The sequence below is a fragment of the Lactuca serriola genome, chromosome 2, assembly GCF_051521515.1.
Source record: "Lactuca serriola cultivar US96UC23 chromosome 2, Lser_US96UC23_V15, whole genome shotgun sequence".
Lineage (NCBI taxonomy): Eukaryota > Viridiplantae > Streptophyta > Magnoliopsida > Asterales > Asteraceae > Lactuca > Lactuca serriola.
The window spans coordinates 219,034,895-219,043,363 of record NC_136409.1 but is presented as its reverse complement, the minus strand read 5'-3'; positions in this window follow the sequence as shown (position 1 = coordinate 219,043,363).

Sequence of the window (8,469 nt, the reverse complement as noted above, 5' to 3'; positions counted from 1 at the left end):
GCCTCGTAGAGATCAGTCGATCACATTCAATGCAACTCAACAAAAACGACAGCCACTCTTGCTAATCTAATAGTAATCAGGTAAATGATTCTAAATCGAGTTTTATTAGTTTTATCATTAATCATCCGTTTTATTTGAAATCTTGAATGTTGAATGAATGTTGTCATGTAATCATGTTGAATGAATCTTTATCAGTTTTAGTGTTTTTTAGTTTATCACTAGTTCAGTATTTCAGGTTATTAGATTAATATAATAGTTAATGAGTTTTGAGTTAATGAGTTATGACATAAACCCTATAAATGATATACTTAATTTGAAGAAGAAGATACATAGACATACCTTCAAGTAGATATCAATGGCTCTACACATTCAATCATCTATACCTTATAGCTTGTTCAGGAATATGTTTAGCGAAATTCATAAATTTTGAGTAATAAATTCCTATCAGAAGATAATTCGACAAGATAACTTTGCATTAACAATCCAACTTTTTCCATGTCATTCTCTTGATTATATTTGGTTTCTAATTCGTATTCAAGGTAGGAGGCTTACTATCAAAAGTTGACCGACATTATGTTTCTTTCTCTTGGTAGAAACCTATGAGGCTTACTATTGTTTCTAGAACTATCCTCTTTTCTTGTTTTCTTGTTTTGAGACAATTTTTTTCTTGTTCTTTCCATGTGTCTCCTGTTTGATGTTAAATTCTACATATGAATAAATGAAATTTTATATTATTCTTATGGGAGTTCTATTGCAAAATTCACATTCAAGAAAGAAGTGATTCATGTAGAAAGGGTATTGGAACTTGGGTTAAAAATATTGTCATTTGGTAATAAGTAATGAGCTTTAGGGTTAACTTATTACTATAAAGTTTAATGTCGTTTAAAAAAAATAGTTTATGTAATTTAATCCGTTACACCTTAAAGATTAAGGGCCTTTTTGTTCCGGATCGTCCCGGGTATTTAAATCCTCAGGACCGGCCCTGTCTCAGGCGGGTTTGGGTGCCTTATGCTGGTGGGGCATGATGAGTATTGATGGAGGAGCCCCACAACTCGAGATTTTCCATTCATCCAAGGGCTACTGATATGTGTATTTTTATATATTTTTTATGCATTATATCTTAATATTTTAGCCTTTATTATTCTCTTTTAGAACTAAAAAATACTCATAATGCTTTGAATTATGATTTGCAGCTATTCGTTGTCGATAGAGCACAAAAGAAAAGACTGGAGCGGAATTAGGGCTTAGATGCTAAAGGAAAGGAAAATGTTGGAGGAGCCGCTTACTCCCAGCGTAATTAACTAGAACGCCAAGCGTAATAGCCAAATACGAGTTACGCCTAGCGTAATATATGGTTACGCCCAGCATAACTGCTTGCATCCAGATTTCCTCATCGCGCATTAATCCTCAGTACGCCCAGCGTAATCCGACTTACGCCCAGCGTACGCAAGTTGGTTCCAAGGGCTATAAAAAGCGATTATCAGCTAACCAGAGGGGGGGATTCGACTTCTAACCTAATTTAGTCGATAATTAACTTCTGTTAAGCCGTTTTGAGGGTCTAGAAGGCGGCCAGAAGGCCGTTAAGCTAACGGGAGCGGAGATCGGAAGAATTGGAGAGCGGATACATGTCGGTAATCATATGGGTTGTTAACGTGACCATGTTTAGCATTCCATTGTGATACTATTATCTGTTTAGTTTCCGATTTAGGTGTAAAAACCTCTTACTTTGCACTTATGATTGAATGAAACCTTGATTATTGGACCAATTGCTATATTGAATTGTTTGTTTATGTTTAATTTATCTTTTCAAGCTTGTTAAAAGATCCTTACGTGTTAATGATAATTATTTGCTGTTAATTATTAAGTAAATTGAGTTGTATGAACATCTGCTTGATTGCTTGTCTCTTATGATTTTGATGACCATCATGATTATAAGTCTAGGAATAACGAATGTGAAACTAGGATTAACTTGGGAATAAGTAAGTTAATGTGTGAGCCTTGTTTGATGACCATCAACAAGAGGTTAATTGAACGACCAATTTGATTAACTATATTAACAAGTCTTGCTTGATACGAACTGAACACTAGGAAGCATGTTAGTTTAATCAACTGATCACTATTTGAATTGACTTGTTTGCTAAAGGATTAGTTATAGTGAACGCGAATCTAATCATTTTAGGAATCGGTGAACATGAATAAATGAATTTGTGTATGCAATTGTCTATGTTTTTAAGGTGTAATTTATCTAAACCAAAGTACCTGAAGAGATTTGCTTTCCTGTTAGTTTATCGAGAGTTGTTTATTAATTGTTTGCTTGAGATTCAATAACCCTTTCTTTATTCCTTTCGTGTGTCCTATAACCTATAATCAAATATTTTAAATTAATTCACCACCGTTCCCTGTGATCGACACCCGACTTACCAAAGCTATACTATAATCTGACTAGGTACACTGCCTATAAGTGCATAGTTAGTCTAAGTTTGTTAGGTTATAAATATTAAAATTAGTGGGTACTTTCGTGCACATCAGCTACCAAGATGGATCTTGACCTGAAGCATATTTAATAGTGGTCGTGTATGAAAAGGGATGCGGGCTAGTTTGTAGAGCGATGTTTGATCTACCGGAAGGTCAAGGCCGAGCACCAGTTCCCTCACGCCAAGTTGCAGCCCTTATAGGTTCCACTATGGAAGTGGGAGCAGATCACCATGGATTTTATTACAAAATTATCGAATACTACGATGGGTTTTGATGCTATCTAGGTGATTGTGGATCGTTTGACGAAGAGTGCTCACTTACTACCCATAAGTGAGGGCTCTTCTACAGAGAAGCTTGCGGAGATTTATATCCGAGTGGTGGTGGCTTTGCATGGGTTGCCGACTTCGATTGTGTTAGACTGGGATGTCCGTTTAACTTCCAGATTTTGGAAGAGATTTCACGAGGAGTTGGGTACCCTATTACATTTCAGTATTGCATATCATCCGCAGACGGATGTGTAGAGCGAGCTCAGATGCTCGAGGATATGTTGCGTGCTTGCATCATTGATTTTGGCAGGAGTTGGGACTTATATCTTCCGTTGGCTGATTTTACTTATAACAATAACCATCATGCCAGCATTGGCATGCCTCCCTTTGAGCTTGTGTATGAGAGGAGGTGTCAGACTTCAATTTTTTAGGGCGAGTTCGGACAGAGAGTCATGGAGAGCACGAAGATAATGCTCTAGACGATTGAGCTTATCCAGCAAGTTAGACAGAGATTGTTGACGGACCAGAGCCGCTAGAAGAGTTATGCAGATTGACGACGCTCTAAGTTAGAGTTTTAGGTGAGAGATTTAGTGATCTTGAAGGTATTCCCCTAGAACTGTGTTATCAACTTCATGAAGCAGGAAAGATGGGCTCCAGGTTTACTGGCCCTTTCAGAGTGTTGGCTCGTGTGGGCAAGGTTGCTTACCGGTTGGAGCTCCCGGAGGAGTTGAGGCCGATTCATGATACCTTCCATGTTTCCCAATTGAGGAAGTGTACAGTTGACGAGGCAGTGTGGTTCCTTTGGAGGAAATTCAGGTCGATGATCATCTGAATTACATCGAGATGCCTATAGCAATTCTATATCCGATAGTGAAGACTTTGAGGAACAAAGTAGTGCACTTAGTTAAAGTTTAGTGGCAACATCAGAAAGGATCAGAGTGGACTTGGGAGCCCGATTATGAGAAGCACGAGCATTACCCTGATCTGTTTCCGAGGCTGACTTTAAGGGAAAATATGATTTTAGTGGGGGAGAATTGTAACATACGATTTTTCAAGTATTTTCATTTTATCCCTTGGCCTATTTATAGCTTGCATATTTGGCCCTTTGTGGAAAGAGTCTTACATTTCAGTCCATATGTTGGACGTAAGTGAGGTACACACATGTACTTAGGCGAGCCATGGATCGTGGGACGCATGCTAGTATGCGGGGAGTACATCTAGTACACAGGGTGTACGAACTCAGTTCTCAAACCCTAAATTTAAGGGTTTGCTCCCTATTTAATCCACCTTATGCCACCCTTGGACATTCTTTATCAGCCTTCACTCCTTACAAACCTTAATCTCGAGCCTAAGCCTTGTGTGTGAAGATTTTGAAGCTTGTTAGTGATTTTGGTGCTCTTTTGTTGTAGAAGAAGACTATTGAAGAAAGTGGTGTTGCTTGCAAGCTTTTGGATCCAAAAGCTACCTCGCTTTTTGCATCTTTTGAAGGTATAAAGTTTATACCTTGATGTGTTTCTTTCTAGATCTGCATAAATGAATTTTTATGAGGTTTTTGTCCCAAAGCTTGCACCTTTGTGAGTATGGAGTACTCTAAAGCATATTATTTATCCTTTCATGTGTTTTAGGTCTTTTAGATTCATAAAAATGCTTGCTTGATAATCCTTTTCCAGCCATGCAAGAGTTTCGTGGTCTTGAGTATGGATTAAGTTAGGGTTTTAGGGTTTAAGCCCTTTTCATCCATGCAAAGTTTTAAAGTTATGGACTTGATGGATTAAGACGTTCTATAGATGTCATTTCTATGTTTGGATTGCATGTCTCAATGATTAAGACATTTTGGAGCGATTTTTGGAATCAGGCGACGTTCACCCCGCGTACTTCTGGCTACACCCACCATAGCCAGGCCTGACTTCGACTCACCGGATCCCTCGAGTATGCCACGCGTAGGAGGAGTGTATGTCCAACGTACGCACTGGGCAGTTGACTTTTGCTGAGTTTTTACTTTTTGTCAGGATTTAGGGTTTTGGACCATGGAATGGGCAAAATGGTATTTTTAACCTTAAAGTGCATAGTTGTGGGATTTGGACTTATGAGAAGTGCTATGGACCTTGATTATTAATTAGGGTTAAATTTTGTGTTATTAGGCGGAGTCTATTCCCAACAGTTCGGCTGTGAGATTTATTTGTCATCAGTATCAGGTGAGTGTCCTCACTTATTCTTACCTGTGTGGTAGAATAATTATATTTGTGATAACCAGTTAGGTCTAACAGTTATTATTGTGTTATGTTTTTTATGTGTTACTAAGACTGTGGATAGTCTCCCGGGTTGTTTATAACCCACAGAGCGTGTTGTTTACCCACTAGGACTGCTGATAGTCCCCAGGGTTGCTGATAGCCCATAGTTGTCTATTTATGTTGTGCTATATGTGGTATCTTGGGGAACTCACTAAGCTTTGTGCTTACATCTGTTGATTATATGTGTTTCAGGTACTTTTTAGGATTGTCGAAAAGCGAAGGTCTGATTGTACACACACGCTGAGAGATTTGTTACTGGGCATTTTGTGGCACTCTGATATTTTATGATGATGATATGTATTTGACACTTATGTTTTTTCAATGATTTGGTTTATGAAAAATATTTTGGGTAATTTAAAAATGAAAATTTTGGTTTGAAATTTGAGCCATTACACATGCTTAGTACGCCCATCGTACTCCATGCATGTCGAATGTACTAGACCAAAACCCAAAAACCTTCCTAACTTCTAACAGTCATAACTTTCGCGTCCAAGATTCGTTTTTAACGTTCTTTATATCCTCGGAAAGGTAACGAAAGGCCCTACAACCCCATCAAGTCTACTTTGACTCAAAACCTTTCGAACTAAAATCCTTAATTCGATAAGGGTCGACAACATCAACTCTATCATTATACCCTTAGGCCCCAAAGTACGAAACGAAAGCTTGGCTTGCAAAACATATATATATATATATATATATATATATATATATATATATATATATATATATATAGTAACTCCATATTTCAAATCGTTTCATATGTGGGGTGGTGACCCGAAGACTGGGTATCATCAAGCTTAGGGCCTTTAAGGAAAAGAGATTTCGACCCATTTGGGTCTGGTTAATGTAATTTGGGTGATTCGGGAGTTCAATCTGTGTTTTAGTGCCAATGGGTATTTTGGTAAAGTGTCAGTTCGGGATTTTATGAATTTTGGATTTTTTTTTTCCGGAAAGTTTTAAGGCAAGGATGAGATGATATAAGTGTATAGCTTCTCGTTACCTTTATGTGGATATAAAGAACGTCAAAATCAGTGTTAGAACGAAGAAGTTATGCTCGTTTGAAGTTTGGCCAGTTTTGGATTATGCTGAGTATGATGGGCATACAGAAGGGAGTATGTTGGGTGTACTGAGACACCCTGAGTATGTTGGGCATACAAGAAGTATGTTGGGCATACACAATCAGTGCCCAAACCCTATTTTCGTGGTTTGAGCCCTATTTAAGCTCCTTAACTCCCCTAAACCCACTCCATTCTCAGCCTCCATCCATCCAACATCCCTTCCATGAAACACAAACCCTAGTTGAGCATTTTGTGCTAAAAGAAGGTGTTTTTGAGTGCTTTGGAGTATGCATGGTGCACCTTGGAGAAGAAGGAACTTCTTGGAGAAGTGTTGGTGGCATTGGAGCTTCTAGATCTGGACTTTGTTCACGTTGATCTATCTTCTAGAGGTATAAAGTTTGAATCTTGATGATGCATTTGTTAGATCTATCTAGTTTTAGATTCTATGAGCTTTTGGTCATTTTAGTGCATAAAGTTTAGATCTTGAAAGTTTGTGACCTTGTTATAGATAAAGTTGGAAACTTTATCCATCTAAACATCATTTTGATTTAAATCTGAAAGTTGGAGACTTGTACTTAATGGATTACGTTGAAAAAGATGAACTTTCGGATCCCTTTGATACTTTAAGACTAGATCTTGTTTGTTGGGACCATTCTAATGGATAAAGTTGGAAACTTTATCCATTATAAAGCTATTATGAACTATAAAAAATGTGATCTTGACCCTTCTATTCCTTCTATGCAAGAGTTGTGACGCCTTATTGGGTTAAGAACATAGGGTTTAGGACATTAAGCACTTTATAGCCATGCAAAATCATAGAGTTTGAAACTTTATTACTTAAGACATCATTTTGGGCTTGGATTTGAGTTTTGGATGTAAGAACTTAATGGAAGAAGATCTTAGTAGTGTTTTAGGATTGGGATGAGTAGGTTGGGCATACCTGGTGGTACGTTGTGCATAACACACACCATTCATTTCCACATTTTGTGATTTACTCTGATGATGATGATGTATTGATAAAATTCGATTGCCTTGGTTTTGTGTCAATGATATGCTTTACTATTTTATTAAATTTAAAAAGGAAAATTTTTGGGTTTTATTTTTGGGACGTTTCAAGTTGGTATTAGAGCCTTGGTTTAAGGGATTCGGGAATACTCTCAGGTGTGTCTGAACTCAAACTGAGGGTTTGGTATAGTTTTTCAAAAAGAAATGTTTTTAAAGAAAAGGGTTTTCTAATACAAGAAAGGGTGTGGTGCATGAAATCAATCGAGCTCAAGTAAGTTTTTCCCAAAATATCCATACATGTTATCTGATATGATTTTATTTATAAATTTGTGACATGTTAGAACATAATGCTAGTGATAGGCTAAGGATCTTCAGGAATCGCATGAAAGAATTTTCTGATTATATGATGCCTGATAGCCTAGGTTTCTTTCTTATATGAAATTGACATCATTACTGTAATTTCTTGGTGTATGCATCGTACTTGTACATAACTAAGATGCTATAGCCTGGGAATGTTTGGTTTGGCCTTATTTTCTATTCTTGTTTAATGTAGGGCTTAGGGTAGAATCAAGTATTCGATTGTTTATATGATCCAGTGTTATGTATGATTTGCATACACGAGTGCTACAGGGTTGGTGGAAGTTTCATGAGGTGGTGAAGTTCATGGCCAAATAGCGCATATAATGATTATCCACTCTTGAGAGAGTGAGGGCAGGGCGAAGCTGCATCCCAGATGCTTAGAGATAGAAATCGAGAATTTCGTATGAGGATCTGCATAATTTTATAATATCTTAGTACCAGTCATCTTCGTTGCTCGAATATTGGTTGCATTGTGCCTTGTGGGGCTCACGTTGATGTGAGCTAACTATCAAACGAATACATTAAGTTACATGAAACGGAGGTTAAGTAATCTTAGAGTAAAGGATTTGGCAGCTCCCGTTTGAGTCTAACCTTTGTTGTTACACCCCCGAACCATGACGGTGGAAACGTTCGGGGGCGGATGACATCATTATATAGTATCATAATAGTTGAATATAAATGAAACATAGCAACACAAGCGGCATACATTGATAATACAAACTTACATAGTTTACACATTGTACTTGTTCATATGTAACATAAAAGTGACAAAAGTAATATTCCTTAATGTTGCATCACTTGATCTCAAACACAGAGTTGATCACCTGTTACTGGTTCCTTGAGAATACAAGTCATTTTGAAAAGCGTCAACTATAAAGTTGGTGATTTCATAAGCATTTTTGTATAAAAATAGATTGGTAACTGTTTAAAATGGTTTTTGTAAACTTTCAAAAAATGGGATATTTTCTATAATCTGTATTGTTAGTCTTATATCCAAAACTAATTAAAATGTAT